The 17,826-nt window shown below is 41.1% G+C and overlaps 1 protein-coding gene across 2 annotated transcripts in view; it reads right to left on the bottom strand.

Moving 5' to 3' along the window:
* RAB27B (RAB27B, member RAS oncogene family) overlaps window positions 1-17,826 on the bottom strand; it is a 692,526-nt gene that overhangs the window by 307,633 nt on the left and 367,067 nt on the right. Inside the window, exon 1 of one of the 2 annotated variants that reach the window (XM_085629974.1) lies at window positions 9,549-9,917. The exons of the other annotated variant lie outside the window; for it this stretch is intronic. The gene's annotated coding sequence lies outside the window, so the exon portion shown is untranslated. Of the gene's footprint in view, window positions 1-9,548; window positions 9,918-17,826 lie in introns of those variants that run through there. 2 annotated transcript variants of the gene reach the window in all.

Genomic DNA, 17,826 nt, shown 5'->3' with positions numbered 1-17,826 from the left:
CAAGAGGGTTTCGCCATGACTGGATCTAAAGCAGAAGCATTTGGAAACAAGCATTGGCATAGCCAATAGGTCTCGCATTAATTAAGTTTGAGCTATTGGCATTGCTAAATATTTCAACACCAATTGCAACCAAAGTCTATAAATTGTAGGCCCAAAAAAGGTGTATTTATTTTTGTAGCAATGGTGGCATGCTGCGCTTTAGATGAATAGGTTTAAAAGTAAATTGCGCCATACTGCGATTGCTACAATAGTTAATTGTGGATGCGTTAACACTTGATGTGTGCACTGATGGCTGGTGGTGTGTGTGCCGGTAGAAATTGTGCACTGATGGCTGGTGGTGTGTGTGCCTTCGGAAAGCATGCACTGACGGCTGGTGGTGTGTGCCTGGTGAAAGCGTGCACTGACGGCTGGTGGTGTGTGTGTGCGCCTGGTGAAAGCGTGCACTGACGGCTGGTGGTGTGTGTGTGTGCCTGGTCAAAGCATGCACTGACGGCTGGTGTTGTGTATGCGCCTGGTGAAAGTGTGCACTGACGGCTAGTGGTGTGTGTGTGCCTGGTGAAAGCGTGCACTGATATCCGGTGGTGTGTGCCTGGTGGAAGCGAGCACTGATGGCTGGTGGGGTTTGTGCCTGTAGAAATTGCGCACTTATGGCTGGTGGTGTGTGTGCCTGGTGGAAGGGGTCAGAAGTAGAAAAAAGGCACAGAATCACAGGGGCAGCGAGGGGGACAGAAGGAGAAAAAAGGCACAGAATCACAGGGGCAGTGAAGGGGACAGAAGGAGAAAAAGGCACAGAATCACGGGGCAGCGAAGGGGACAGAAGGAGAAAAAAAGGCACAGAATCACGGGGGCAGTGAAGGGGACAGAAGGAGAAAAAGGCACAGAATCACGGGGGCAGCGAGATTTCACGGTGCACCAGTGCAGAGACGTGCAGGTGGCATCGAGTTAATGAGTGCAGCTGCAGAGGGCGAGCCTCATCATTTCAGAGCAGTCCCAGGGGGCAGGCAGTGTCACTGCTGAGAGGCAGAACTAGCATCGGTTTACAGAGGTGCAGGCCGGGAGCAGCCCTGCTACTTAAGAGGCGCAGGGGCCCGAGCAGGGTGAAGGTTACTCTGCTAACCTTCACCCTGCTACAGTCTATAAAAAAAGTCCCTTCTACAGATATATCTGGGTAACTCACACCTCGAAAGTACCGGGTACCCTGCACAGCACACTGCCAGTTCCTTCAGCGCCAACATCACACCATGAGAGTCATTCCGCTATATACCTAGAGCACACCAAGTCTTATTCTCAATACTGCCAGTTTTTAAAGTCAGATGGCATGGACTGCTATGTTCCCTAAGAATCCTGAGAACATCGCACCCCCACCCATCAAAAAGCTGCCAAGCAGGCGGCAGTTCTGGGTGGGATAAGAGAGAGGTGGGCACATTTTACACAAAAGTAAGGCAGCAGGCCTGCCTGTATGATGACAACAGTCGGCATTAGATCCAAAGCCATACTTCAGCACACAGAGGCCTAGCTATCCATAGTGCAGCAGGTGAAATGGCGCCAGGACCAAATGGTACAGCAGTTTTACAACAAAAATAAGAGATGGGGGCCCATATTCCTTGCTCGCTTTACAGCCCCTGGCACAGTGACCCCTATGCTACGCCACTCTCAACACGCTTGGTAAAAAGAACACTGCGTGAAAAGTGGGTGTTTTTCTGATATGTTCGTCACGTGTGTGGGAGAGGCTCCGCCCCGTCTTCATGTCACTTCAGCGTACTTGGGCACTCTCCAGGCTTTATAAGGCAAATACATACATGAAAACACGAAAAGAGATTCCGACAGACGTCAGCGGCCTGTGCTGTGAGAGGGCATCCCTGCGCCAGCTGCGAACAATAAATAATCCACTCACAAATCCCCCATTACTGCGGCAGGGATTACCACGACACAGCAAGGCTCGGGCACGTTTTATAACTAAAGACCGCACACGGGCTTGGCACGGCTTTTGGAGAAAAAAAAAACCTATAGTCATCGCGATCACTCAAAGCGAAAGTGATCGAGATGCGCGCAGCAGCGGGGGGAGGGGCAGAGGTGGGGCTGCAGGCTGGCGCAGGAAAGGCAGATGGCTGGGCGAGAAGGGAGGGGGGAATGCAGGGAGCAGCTGTGCACGTGCACGCCATCGTGCACTGTAGCTTGTCGCCAGCACAAAAACATGGTTAGCACTTTCTAAACCCACCTACTAAATGTCTTGCAGAGCATCGCTTGCGCGATAGCTCAGGCGAGACCTAAAAAGACCATTCATGTCAAAAAGGAGCGTTTGCAGGAATAAATAAATTTTTAGTTACTCTTGAATTACAAGACACTTATCTTCACATTTCCATCCAACCTCAGCATCAGAAATAATTAAGGTTTGCAGCAGGAGACCTTTATTTTCAATCCTGCGCTCTTTCTTTCGGATAAAATAAACACTCAGAGTTTAAACAAAGCCGTTTGGCTCTCTGGCTTTCCCGCTTCAAAGAAAAGGACATTTATTGCATCCTTATCTCTTAGGACTAGTTAATCCCTTACAAATCCAGCAATCAACTAGTGCAAGACTTGAAGAAAGTGATCACTATTCTGCAAATCCATTTTTTCCTAATAAATCTAAATAAAAACCTCACGGGGAACCAGCCTAGGATAGGACGATCATAGGAACTAAGTTCAGATCCGAATATTGTTGTGCTTCCAGAGAGAATGATTCAGACATTACAGTCACATGTAGCCTATACAGATTCAAGGTGACATGGCATCCACATTATCCATGGCTCCTTTGGAATCTGCCTAATTCGGAGTGGTAGTAAATCTCAACCTCCGTCATTGGAATTGGACAGCAATTCTAAGACCACAGGATTCTGTTGGATTAAAGGATCAAGGAAGACATTAGGTGGTGGATGATCCATCCACCATTTAATTTAAACAACAGATCCTGTTGAACCAATGTAAGTGTTCATCTCTCCCCACTGGAGTGGGCGGTAATAACACATGCCAGCAACCAGAGAGACTGGATGAAGGATATGGTTATGCAGGGGAAAGATCCCTTCTCCAGAAAAAGACATTCCTGAAACTGGAATTAATTGGATACAATTAGTCTGGCACTGCAGGGGATTTCCCCATCAATTGCTGTGGAAAGTAGTACTGATTGAAACAGACAATATCACAGCAAAATAGTACATAGTCACGCAATAGGGGACTCGGGTCACCCACTCTATGCATTATCACAAACTTGATTTTCACTTGGGCAGAGAAAGATTTATTATTCCTGTCAGCTATCCGCAATCAGGGAGTTCTGAATACACTGGCAGACACTGATCAGGAAAATTCCTTAATCCGAGGATTTTTGTCTCGATCTACAGTTGTTTGCCAATCTGTGTCAGAAGTAGGGAGGGCGATGTGGTAGACCTCTTTACCAGTCCAAGGAATGCTCTTTTTTCAAACTTTTGTTCAAGGGGAAAAGGACTCTTGTTTGGAAGATAGAAGCGCTTTCCTTACCCTGGCCCAATGATAGGCTTCTTGCCTTTCCCCCATTCCCTCTGATTTTGAAATGTCTGGTTTGGGTGAGAAACGAAGAGGCAGAAGTTATTTGGATTGATCCAGTTTGGCTACGCTCTTCCTGGTATCCCTCTGGTCATTAATAAAACCATGCCTAGAGATAATCCTTCCGACTGCTTTGTCTTCATTGAGCCACACAGTTCTTTTTAAAGAAATTCCGCAATGGCTCCTCTTAGCAGCTTAGAGACTGAATAGGTCAGTTTAAAGAGGAAGAGTTTTCCAGGACAGTTAGCTGTAGCTATTCTGGGCTTCTGAAGGAGTTCAGTCATAAGAACTAGAAATATGCAATTTTAAAGTTTTAAGTGAAAATAGTGTCTAGAAGCACAAAGCACCAACTGTGTTTATATGGTTGTGCCAGACCGGGACAAAGTCACAAGTTCAGGCCAACAGTGATGGAGCGTGGGCCGGATACAGGGACCTAGTTAGGCTCGCTGAACAAAGTACCTCAAATCCTGGTTTGCAAAGCGTTGCAAGATCTCACATTGAGGTTGGGTCACGCTGCAGCTGCAATGCAGAGTCCCGTGTTGTCGTGGAGGATGCCGTTGACGAGGGGCTTACGATGTGAAGGCCAGTGTAAAGGGATGCATTGCGCTGCAACGGTTCCAAAGAGGCTGCAAAGAGATGCGTCACACTGCATCGGTTCTGCCCAAATGACCACACTTGGGCTAGCCAAACATAGTCAGCGTCAGCGACTAGGGTAGCAATACTTGGGTGGGAGGGGGTAGAACTCGCAGCAGGCAAAGTCCAGGTGGAGGGTTCAAGGTGGTTGGACCTGTTCAGTCCCTGAGGCTCTGATCAGGATGCCAGCCAACTAGCACTTGGAGTCACCCTGGTGATCCTGGGCTCAAGATGCAGGTCCAGTCCTTTTACTCAGGCAGCAGGGCAACAGAGTAGCAGTCCTTCGTGCAGAGCAGCACAGAAGTCAGTCCTTCTGACTCTTCTAAAGGTCCAACGGTATACTGAAGATTTGGGACTGAGGGTACACTATACTTGGTGCCTTCTTTGAAGTGGATAAAGTTTCTAGAGAATTCACTTTGAAGTCTTTCAACTTTCCTGCCTTCCCTGCCCTGGCTCCAAGCTGGCTGCATGAACAATGCAGTGGTGACAAGTCCCTTGTGTGATGACGGGGGAACAGCCTATTCAGTTGCAAGTAGGGCGGTGTCCAGCTCCACCCCCCATCCTGCCAGTTGATGCCCCATCCAGGCACACCTAATCCCTCCAACCATTTGTTTGGCTGTCTGGGAGGAAAAACTAAATCCATCTGTCAAATACACCCAGTCCTGTGTCCCAGGAACAGGTTGAAGGCACCAAGTAGTTAGGGCAGAAAAATGCCAACTTTCTAAAATTGCATTTTCAAACTTGTATCTTATAATCCAACGTAACCATCAAAGAGGATTTGTAATTACAATTTTTCAGACACCAAACTCAATAATCTTTCTTGCTTCCAATTGAAAATTACCACTTATTAAATGTAATAAGGTAACCCAATGCTATCCTATGAAAGAGGTAGGACTTGCAGTAGTGAAAAAGAAGTTAAGAGTTTTTCACAACCAGGATTTGTAAAACTTAAAAGTACAAGTCCAACTTTTTGAATACACTACGCCCTACAGGCACTTTAGCACTGGATAGCAGTGGTAAAGTGAGAAAAGTCCTGAAAGCCAACAAAGATGGGTTCCAAAAACAGGAGGATGAAGGCAAAAAATGTTTGTGTATGACCCTGCTGAAAAAGGCCAAGTGCAGCACTATCCAATTTATTAAACTTATCAAATGTTTAAAGTACCTTGTCCCTTAATGATTCTGGGAAGATCCACAAGAAGCATGTCAGCTTCATGAGCAGAGGTTCAAGATGCCTTCCTAGTGGCAATTCACAGGGTAGCTGCCTGTGTAATTCCCATGTTTGTAAGCCATTACTTCATATTGCTAGATGTTCAGCTCAAACAGGTTTTTGGTTTCAAGGTGCTCTCTACTATGATGTACTATGCAGATTTTGCTCTTGGTCTGACTGAAATGTTATGAGCACTGTTTTGACTATCAGGATTATTTTTAATTTGTCCTGTGTTAGATCAGATATTCTTCATGTGTAATGAAGGAAACGAGTAAAGGGACTTAATAGTTAATGATTTACTTACCTACCGGAATTCCATTACTCCACATCCATACTTCATTGTTTCATTCATTACTTCCCCCACTTGCTCTGGGGCACTTATGGGATTTGAGGGAGTAATTTCTATATAAAGCTTTGTATGAACAGAATGTTTTTGGAATAGACACTCCTGTTTATAGCCATATAAGAAGGGTAGCTTTTGGCTTTGATACTGGGTATGCATGTCAAAGGCAGACAAGCCTCAAGTGTTATGAATGAAACGAAGAAGTATAGACCAATTACTTTAAGTAATTAAAACAGTCTTTTCATGTGAATTCCTCCTTATATGCACACAGAAACAGAGCAACTGAATTGGAAGTACAAAAGAAGACAGCTATGTCTTACTCCATCTCATGATCTACTAATAATCGGGTGAGGTGCTGCAATATGCATAGACAAAACTATCAAATATTAAAGACATTGTCCACAGTTAATGAGAACCTATTTCACTAAGGCAGTGGCAGGATAGGAGCAAGAGAAATATTAGAGTATTAATGGACTCTACCCAAGATCTGAAAATACAGAGACCAAACTGTTGACAAACAATGGTAAGCCAAATGATGTAGTGAACGTGTAATTTAGTAATTTGACCCATTTTATTGGCGTAATCCTTAATGCGGTGCTCAAAGACATTGGAATTATCAACAACTGAGGTCAGGTGAAATTAATAAATGAATAAGAATGTCCTAACTAGAAACCACTAGGAGCTGGACCATAAAAATAAGCGGAAATAGAACAAAAACAGATTTAGCCGGTTTATGAAGCTAGGGTGCACATCCCATTAAGAGGACTTCAGTGTGAGGAATCTGTTAAGGTTTTTGTTAAGCCATAAAAGTACAAAACTTCTTCTAAGTGTCACTATTAGTCTTTCAGTGGAACAAGATTCAATGAGCAAGCTGAGGCACAAGTGGGCCTGGCCAGTCTGCAGGTGGTGCTGTAATTCACTGAAAAATTAGAATTTGAAGGAATTCTGCAGGATATTTCAGGCATACAGAATCTGGTCATATGAAGTTCCATAGCCTTGCATCTGTTTTGTGGATGCACTTGGAGTGGAGCTAGAACAGGACACAGGCAGGGTCAAACACTTAGGAGCTTTGAAGTCAGCTTGCGTGTTCTTACAAGTGTTTTTTTACTAAGAAAATAAATATGTAAAGTCTGTATCAGCATAGGATTTTAGACACAACTTCAGTAGGATGGTTGTCCTGAGACTCCAAGTATAAAACTGAAAAACTCACCATGAACCTGTGGGATAGACTAAGAAGTTAGTCGATGCTATAAATGAAACAATTTGAAAATGTAGAGGAACTCAGGAAAACGCGAAATTACTCTGATGGTAAGGTGGTTGGATGTACCCAGAAGAATGCTCAGTGAAGTGCTCCATAACTGCACATGGAACAGTAAAACACCATCCTCTTGATTGTTGAGATGGACTTCACTATTAGATGAGCAGGAGTAGAAAATCCAACAGGTTTTCTTACTTCCTACCTGAAAAAAATCTTACTATCTACACATGCTGACACAATGCTTCTCCAGTGTGGGGTTTTAAGTAAACTAACCAAGAAATCAGTTTGTGTCAGAGCTGAGAAAATTGAAATTAAAATGACAGAGAGGTGTAACCGCAGCAACCATGATCACAGATTCCGGTCTCCGCCCAACTCTGAAAGGATAAAAGTAAATCCTACCAGTAAAAAAAAGGTGTGCCCTGTCAGTTATACACTTCAGCAACATGCACTTAAACTACTGAGTGAACCAATAAGCACTAAAATTGCCAGGCACTTAAATGCCAAGATCAATGATCTTGCTTGAAACTCTTTAGAATTGTACAGTTTGATAATGTCTGGAAATCATCTTTCCACCGCACCAACACATTGCCTGCGAGTCCACTTCCGGTAAGCACACTGCAATCACAACCCGAGGGTGGGGGGGCGGGGGGAGTACTGGGCAAAAGACAATATTTATTGCTTTTGAACTATTAGAATGAAAACCTCCGACATTATAACAGAGATAAATGGGAAAGGCTCAAGCAAACAATTAATTTTCGCCTAGTTCCTATAGGTGGGAAAACATTTTACCACTGGAACAGTCTCGGTTGGTAATCTGTGCTCACTTTGTGCGTTGTTAGCCATGTACATTTTTGATTAGCGTCTCTCCGTACAAAATAGGCATACTTTTTAAAATGGTAATTCCATACAATTTACATTTTCGGGTTTAAAAAAGACTATTTGAGGGGGGCTGAGAGGGTAAACATGAAAGGCATCAAGAGACAGCTGAAAATGCAATTAGATGTTTAGCGTTTGAGATAACAAATATTTAAAGACATGGTGTGAGAAACGTAATTTTAAAAGAAGGTTCGGCCCCCTTCGCAAATCAGCGCAAGTAGCAAAGACATTGTTAAAACGGGCATTTTTACAGGTGTGCAAGGGAATATTACAGACTTAAATGCTACTCAGTTACAACCATGGCACGAGTCGGGATTTGGACGTAGATTTATTTAGTCCTCACTATTTAGGGAAGGAGCTTAGTGCCCTCTACCCGAGGAAAAGGGAGGTTGCGCGGCGTCACCCTGTGCCCACAACATTTAGAAATACTGTAAGCATGTAACCTGGACTCGGGGTTAAACCCCTTACCACTGGTAGCACCCCCCTTATGTGCGCGAGAGGCACAGTATTTTTGATTCTCTTAAGAGAAGCATCAGGAAGCTTCACAACATTTATCACTTTTACATCCTAATCAACACCAAGCACATCTTATTTTCTCTATAAACGTAGTTTAGCGGTGTAATACAAAGTTCTACGTATCTCTTTAAATACAGTGTACCTTTTCACTATTTCTGATGTATACTACCAAATGACATGAGGAAAACCTTGACGTGATTTTTAAAAAATTGTGAAACAAACCCAAAATTTTATTTTTAAATGTCTGCAACTATGCTAAATGTTTTTGGGAGAATAGGCTGGTTCAGTTCTAAATGGAGATTAGCATTACAGTTTAATAATCCACACTGTGATGTCACTGTCTGTGACAGTATTGCGAAATGGCTGCACCAATTGGTCCTTTAGTATTTTTCCCAGGACTTGTGCCCTGGTTACAAATAAGCAAAAAGGTAGTGGAATAAGCGAGACGTTCAGTTCTCTTGGTCATAAAAATCGTAATATAGTCTAAGTGGCATGTATAAGAGAAAGGTGCCGTGTGAAAAGGGGAGGGGTACATTGTGCTTACACGGCGGTACAACCACTATCTTGCAAAAAGAAGAAAAAAAAATGGGAAACGCCTAAAATAAAAATCGCGAGGACGTTCGGGAAATGAAGTCAACAAGTAGAACATTCAACTCAACCTGCTTAACAGCAAAACACCATCCTACACCTTTTTTATTGGAAATGTTAATGACCCCTACAGAACTAAAAAAAAAATGGCAGACTAAGACAGATTTTAAATTCGATTTACTCAAGTTTAACAAGACATACAACTCTGAAAAAGAATCTGCTTGGATCAGTGACACACAAAATACAGAAACGTATATTTTCTTCCCAGATTACCAAAGGATAACACAGCAGTAGAAGTCGTGTCATAATGTTGTGAGCTCCACCCAGCTATCAATACAACAAGCAGCCACTGATGTTTTCCCAATTACGTTAGACATTTGAAAAGGCTCTATCCTTGTGCGCATACAGAACACCGTAACGATAACGAGCAGAAATAAATACTGAAATACCATCAAAATATCCATAGAATGTTCAGTTACTAAGTAGTCTCCGGCTGAAAGGTTTTAAAACCACATTAACCAAGCTTTATTTTTCACCATTAAAAAGCAACGATAACACGCAGCCTTACTTACCTCCATTTGAAGAGTATCAAATTGCAGGTCGGTTCAACTACAGCACCTGAAACCCGTTCTTCATTAAACGTTGGGCAGAGGTATTTCCGAGAAGGGCCGTAGCTGACACCAGAAACCGTTTATTTCCAGAGAAGGCTCCCCGCAGCTCGTGCTAGCCAGGCACAATCCCGCAGCTCTGCAGAACCCACCGCCGCAGCCTTGGTCCAGCCACTGTTTCCAATGGTCTCATAACATGCTGCTGCTTAGACGGAGCCGGGAAGTGACGTCACGCGCTGAGGTCCGCGCGTAACCAGGAAGTGTCACAGATGAATCAGAGTACCCGAGGAGACGCAGGGAGCCTTCTTCACGGTGGCAATAGAAGCGTTTGTCGGTGACACAAGGCGTACACTGTTGTTAATAGAGCGCTTCTCGGTGACGCTTCTCGGTGACACTCACGGCGGACGGCATTTCATCTCACATGGTTAGAAAGAATGTTAAACCAAAAAACATCAAACACAAACAGCCTGGTCGTTCTTGTAACAGGTTTACATTTGGTCAAATCCGTTACTGTAGTGCATTTTTATATAATCCGGAATAGCAGCGCAGTTTTGCGTTACGCTGGGGCTGCGAAACCAATTGAAGCAGAACTACACACTGTTCTGAACTACACCATGTCGTTTCAACACGCATCCCTTTCACTCACATATTTAATGTTTGTTGGCTTTCCAGAGAATGTTTGATTTCTGCTACGAGTGTTACTAAAATAATTTCATTTTATTTACCCATCCCCGTTGACTGCCGAAATAATTTAGAGTATTTCAGAGTATGCTTACACTTGTTCGAATGCCTTGTTTTAGAGCTGTTCTGTTGTGCAATTGGACTCGCACTCACAATGCTAATATCTGAAGGGAAAGGAAGTACTATCTATGGCCAGCAGAAGGAGACAATCTTTCATTTTCAGTCGAGCCAATCAACAATTTAACAAAATTAGTAATCTGGCCCATTGGACTTCTGATGAGGTTGTCCCCAGACCTTATAGCTGCATGTTCAAAACAAGCTTGGCAAAGCCCACAGATATGGTCTTGGTAGGACGGTGCAGTGGATCTATATTATTGCGCCCATATGCCAACAAAAAAATATATATACCGCCACCTAAACATGGTCGTTTGTTGTGTACAAATACACGTAGGCAGTAAGTATATGTACCCGTTTATTGTCTGGAGCTCGTAGTTGTACATCCAGTTTCTCTGCACAGGCTTCATCAAGTGACCAGTACATTTCCAGTTCTACATAACCGTTCTGATATAGAATACCCCCGTTGCTAAGCAATACTAAATGTAACAACACGACACATCCCCATTCTTATAATAAAATAACAATATTAAAATAATGTACAATAACTAAATAATAAAGAGATAAGAAAAGAAAAACAAGAACAACTTATGCTCTATTACATGGTTTTTGTGGTTTCCGAGCCTTGACCCCTTCAAGTACATAATCTGCTAACCATTTAGGAGGTCTTCTGGTTCTTTCTGAAATACAATGATCTCGATTCTGAAAAGGAGTGATTTCCTCACGTATGACTAAGCTAGGACTAACCTCAGACGGACTCACATCACTACTAGAAGTTACACTTCCACATTCACAGAACTCTCCACCACTTCTTCAATAGGAGCTTCCACATTGACTCCATCCACACATTGACTACCACAAGCAAGGTCATCATTCAACCAATGAAAATTACTAGGAGTGTTGAACTGTGATACATCATTTCCAAATAATTTGGACGTTAATTAAAAACTATGCATGTTCCACACTTTTCCACTCCTGACCCTTACAGCATTATTGAGCACTTCCACCACTTCCTCTGGTTCATAGAAAATGACTTTCACCCTTTTTTACCTTACCAGGTTTCTTGATACGAACCACCAATGTCAACACTGGCAGATTTGGCTCCTCGTTTATCATCACAATATGCTTTAACCTTAGCATGACGTTCCATCAATCTGTTGCGAACTAAGGAAGGAGACCAATGGCATAATGTAGAGTTATAAAGCCAAACCGGGTTGTATTTAGATCTAGGTTTCCGTCCTCTCATCATCACAAAAGGTGAGAGACCAGTACACTCATTCTTAGTCACTCTGTATGTCCACACAGCTTTAAATAATTGAGTCTCCCAATCAAGTCTAGCATTACATGCAGACTGGATAACACCTTTGATTACACGGTTAAATCTTTCTACAGCACCATTTCCGCTGGGATTGTATAATGAAGTTGTTTTATGGAAAACACCAACCTTTTCAAAATAATCCTTGGCAGCATTGGATAAGAACTGAACACCATTCTGACTTAAAATAGTCTTCGGTAACCCTTCAGAGATAAATGTTTTATCTAAAAACGCCAGAATCACAGAAGTATTGATTGCACCTACAACTTCTACAACTGGCCATTTAGAAAAAAGATCAAGTAAGACAATAACATACTTTTGCTAATTTCCAACCGACCCAAACAAGTCAATGGCTATGGAATCCCAAGGACATTGAGGTGGTACACACTCCAACATGGGGGGGGGGGGAGGCGTAAGGTTTGCAATGTTTTATCCGCCGTAGAACAGTTTGTACAATTCCTGACATATCTCTCCACATCCATATCAACTTCAAGCCACCAAAACAAATCTCTTACAACACTATTTGTTGGAACAATTCCAAAATGACCATCATGGCACAACTGGATGATTGTTTTACACAACACAGTTGGTGGTATAATTCTTTCACCTCTAATAACCGTGTCATTTTCAATACTCAACAGATCTTACTTCCCAAAAAGGTCTTAATTTCGCATTACATTTTGATTTCCTTGCCCAATTATTTAGAATGTATTCAATAATTTGTTTGAGAACCTCGTCTTTTCCACACTCCAGCAACCATTCTTCCTTACTTACGGCGCAATCTCCTTCATCATGTACAAATGCCACTTGAAAATTATCACAAACATCATCTTCACAATCTTCTAATTTGAGCGCCAATCTGTTTAGACAATCAGCCAATAAATTGTCTTTACCAGGTAAATACACAACTTTGTGAATAAAATCTTGCATTCGCATAGATAATCTAGCAATCCTGGCAGATGCACTTACTGTACCTTCTGTTGTTAGAAGTTTAACCATAGGTAACCGGTTTTCCCCATACAAAGACTCTAAAATGATTGAGGGCCCACGCACAAGCTATGTCTTCTCTTTCTATTGCAGGGTACCTAGACTCAGCGGGTGTTAAGGCTCTTGAGGCAAACAAAATGATTACTTCTTTACCATTAATATCTTTTTGGAATAGAACAGCTCCTAGTCCTTTTCCGCTGGCATCTGTAGTAATGTAACTATCCAAATTTGGGTCAAAATCATCTAAGGCATGAACCTTATCGATGGTCAAAGTGAGAAATAAGAATTCTTCTTGACATGCATCTGACCATTGAAATTTAACTCTATTTTTCAACAACTGTCGCATATTGAAACATTTAGAGGCGAAATGAGGAATAAACTTTGAGCTATATTCTACAAGTCCTAAAAAGGATCTTAATTCATCCTTATTACAAGGAACAGGAGCCTCCTTGATGGCATTAACCAAGGTAGCTTTGGGTCGAACACCATCACTACTGATTTCATGTCTTAGGTAAGAAACTTTTTCTTCAGCAAATTTACATTTGGCCAACTCAACCATGAGACCATTAGCCTTAAGGATACACATCACAATTTTTAGTGTGCAATCATTGCTTGTTCTGTTTTCCCCAAAGACAAGAATGTCATCTTGAAAGAATCTGGTGTCAACAGTCTTATTAAATAGTTTAAACATTAGTCTCTGAAAGACCGCGGCTGCAGTTGCTAAGCCGAATGGCATTCTTTTAAACTGAAAACAACCAATAGGTGTAATAAAGGCAGTAAGTTTCCTAGATTCTGGTGTTAGGGAAATCTGGTGATAAGCCGATGATCAATCAATTGTCGAGAATACCTTGGCACCCTTTAGACTACTTACCATTTCATTGATCTTAGGTAGGGGGAAACGGTCAATTACAATATTTTCATTAAGATGGCGTAAATCAACACACAAACTAATTTTACCATTACTCCATCATGCAACAACTAAGGGAGAAATCCATTCTGAGCCATTAATAGGTTCTATGACATCTGCTGCCACCAATTTGTTTAACTCATTCGTTACCTCTTCCCTGAGCATGATAGGAATATTTCAGAATTTGTGAATTTTTGGAGTAAGATTCTCTTTTAAAATTATGCGATGTTCGAAATTTTTAACTTTGCCCAAAATCTTACTGAAGACTTCAGGAAATAATGTAGACATTGTATCAGCTACAATTGTTCCATCATCTACTACCTTAACTTGGTCCTCACTATTGGGATCCAACACAATATGTAATTTGCCTTGATCTAACCAGCCTAAAACTGGTGGACCCTTCTTTACAATGTATAACTTGGCTCGAGTAGATCTTCCTTTAAATTTAAAGGTGAACCATCTGTAACCTAGCATTTCAATTTTCTCACCAGAATATCCTTGTGGGTGAATATCTGGCTCAAGTAAGGTATCGCCAACTTTATGTATAAATTTACTGTTCCACAAATCTTCGTTGATGATAGTGTCTGGAGAGCCAGAATCCGCAAAAATCTTTATCTCAAGACCCCCAATGTTTAGATAACACTCAGGTTTGTTCATGGTGACATTAACATCAATATTGAGAACTAATTTGTCAGAAAGATTTAAAACATTGTCATCTAAATCTCTATCATACTCCTTTTCAGGTAGGTCTTCTTCTAAGACACATTTAACACCAATTCCTTTCCTTCTGCAAAGTTTGGGATAATGGCCCATTATACTGCAATTGGTGCATTTCTGTTTTAATGCAGAACAGGATCTGATGTGAGCTAAATGGTCTCTGCTGTCACATTTATAACATTTAAATTTACTTACAATATTTGTTCTGGCTTGAGGTTTGTACTGTTTTTGAACCACTTTGTTACTGACTTTAGCCACAACACTTGAGCAATTACTCTTGTCAATCAATTCTTTAGCGCACCTGCCTGACATTTCACCTTTGCGAGCTATGCTAATAATGTCAACGAGAGGAGAGTCACCATTCACCCACAAACAATCTTGAATAGCTTGGTTATTAGAATGCATAACAAGTTGAATTCGTATAAAGTCATCTAAAAGATTTCCAAACTTACAATCCATCACAAGCTTCTTTAACTCAGCTACGTACCGATCAACAGTTTCTCCAGCCAGCTGTTTGAGTTGGAAAAATTTGTACCTAATTATGCCAATACACTCTTTAGGTGCAAAATAGCAAGCAAGATCTTTTAAGGCTGCAAGAAAAACATTGGCATCTCCTACAATAGGTGTCTTAGACATTTGGTTGTAAACTTTTAAACCATAAGGACCAAGTGAATGTAATAAAATACGTTTCTTTTGAGCTGCATGCATTTTCTCGGACTCATCAATAGCTGCCATATAGTTAAAAAAAAATAATCTTTCCACTCACTCCATTTAAGTGTAGGTTCAGCACCTGAGGGCCAAAATGAATGAGGGGTAGATATTGAAAAATTCTGTGTTTCCATGCTAATGTAAGTAAGGCTTATACTAAAATACTAATAAATCTCAGTATAATAATAATGATTAAATTGTACAGTACTGTTAGTGTAGCACAAGGAATGTAGTAGGAACTATATCGGAAGAAGTCACTTGTCTTGAACAAAAAAATAATTGTTCATTAGAAGAAATGAAGTGAACAAATGTTATCACTCGGTACGCTGGAGAATAAATGTACCTCGAGTTCAGTAGCGTTGGAAAATCCCTTCGGAATGATCGATAAAACAGCTGGTACTTGTGTGTAAGCTGACAGGAATCTCCGTACACAGTGCGGAATGTATGAAGAAAAAAATGGAGGAACGTATACATTGCGTAAGGTCGCGCTCCTTGACCTTTACGCAACGTTAAGACGTGATTGAAGTGACGTATGAAGCACACTCATGGAAGACGCGCTAGAAGAAGTTCCGGAATGGAAGTTCCAGCGAAGAAGACTCAGAAGAAGGGATTCCAGAAACCAAAGGCTCGAGCAGTAACAACGGCGGTTGAACGTACACACCGTTAAAGGTAAACAACTCCGTATTGAACTGTGACTTGAACCACTTGAATTAAATTGAAGAATTCGTCAGTAGCAAGACCCACAGTATCAATAATAGTAAAATGATCTGCAGTAGAAGGACATTGTAAGGACAAGCAGGGCTTCTAGTTTCAAATTTCGTGAAGTACAATACCGATTCCCTGAAGGAAGGTAGAAGACAATCCAAATCGGTAGCAGTCGATGAAAGCCTTGTAAATTGTAGTAGAATACAGGAAGTCTGGAAAATTAAATTAATCCGTAGTAGATCCGGAAAACTAACCCAGGTGGTCAGTAACAGTAGAATTGTAGAATTACGTGGGTTCAGCTCCAGGCAAATTGTCGCCAATTTGTTGTGTACAAATATACGTAGGCAGTAAGTATATGTACCAGTTTATTGTCTGGAGCTCGTAGTTGTACATCCAGCTTCTCTGCACAGGCTTCATCAAGTGATAAGTACATTTCCAGTTCTACTTAAACGTTCGGACATAGAATACCCCCCCTGTTGCTAAGCAATACTTCAAGTAACAACACAACAGCCACGTGTTTGCAATCAACGTTTTAAATCTAAAAAATCTTTCAGTTGTGTGACTGTTTCAGTAATGATTTTTTTGAATAACTAGAATTGAGCTGCTCCATATATTTTTTATATATTATTATTTTTAACAATAATTAGAAAAGAATACAGAAAATAAATACACATTTAATTAGACAACTGAAGCACTGAAAAACATATTTAATATTTATATTTAATATTTATATTTAATATTAAACAAAACATGTAATAAAAAAATAGATTTTGAACCATGTTTGTCACTGAAGTGAAAAAAAAAATATACACAGGTTTTGTGCATTTACTATACGTGAATAGAGCCCGTAGTAAAGTAGCCTCACCTGTTGCCCCATTCTGTATGCTCTTGTGTAAAAATGTAAATGACGGCTACACAAACCAATAGATAAAGCCTGCTGACCAAAAGTATATATGTGTATTATGTTTTTTTATATATTTATTTTTATAAATAGTTGTCTGGCGAGATAGCTAAAGATGTCTCAAAGGCCAAGCGTGATAGGGTGGCTTGAAGGACTCTATGGACAAGGCCTGCCTACCAGGAAGCACAAGGTGAGACTAATTGAACAGAAGCATTAATGGGTATGGACTAGATTATTCCAGAGCCAGAAAATAATCAATCAGTAATGTTTATTAAAGATAAACAGTTATCCATGAAATATATCATAAGATAATGATGCAGTGTATTTAAATATACATTGTCAAAAAGGTTACAGTGATACAAAAAAGTGCGTAAAATGCAGAGGGCTAGTTAGAGCACCAGTAGGGTTGCCCATACACCATCGTCATCATAATTACTTGTATCCGATAAATAAGATTGTACAAGTGCACGCGGATAAAACTGCATTTGGTCCTTCACTCACCCCACTCCAGAAGGCCTGGCCGTAACTAATTTCCCGTCCCTGAGTCTGAAATAACAGTACTTGGAGCAAACTATTTAGCTTTTTAAAATTGAGAACTTTAGACTAGGCACAATATAAAAACAGTGCTAACACACGTATTACTGCTAGGATTAATACTGAAGTGTCAGTGAGATGGCAATAATTAATTGCCTTTAGAGCATGAGTATTAATAGATCCACCTTGGGCAGACAGTAACTTACCAGTACGCATGACATTTCCAGACAGAAGATTACATATTGCAAGAAAGAAAATATTAGAAGACAGGCTTTCACAGTCCAAGTGCACACAATGTGGAGCACCATAAAAATCAGAATGGCTCAAATCCTCCTGCAATTCAGAAGCTAACTCAAAGCCCACATCTCCAAAGAGCACTACCCTTCGAACAATAGGAACCTAGGTAAGTCTTGTGTCATCTAAAAAAAAAAACATGAAACATATTCTAGCGCTCCGTTCTGCTGTTCCACACTCCACTGCGTTCCAGCTAAGATGGTACTATACATGTAAGGGTATGTTATGTTTATTTGTTGTGCACACGTATACTGAGCTCCTTGGCGCTGACTAGCACACACCAGCAAATAGACAAAAGCAAAATTATGAGAAATAGAATGTAACCCAAAAAGAGAGCCTAAACAAGAAATTATTGACTGAACAGCAGGTAAAAAGCAAT

This window comes from Triturus cristatus, chromosome 2_1 (assembly GCF_964204655.1).
Source record: "Triturus cristatus chromosome 2_1, aTriCri1.1, whole genome shotgun sequence".
In the NCBI taxonomy this organism is placed as follows: Eukaryota; Metazoa; Chordata; class Amphibia; order Caudata; family Salamandridae; genus Triturus; species Triturus cristatus.
Note: the sequence above shows the minus strand (reverse complement) of the source record. Positions and strands in the feature narration are given on the sequence as shown.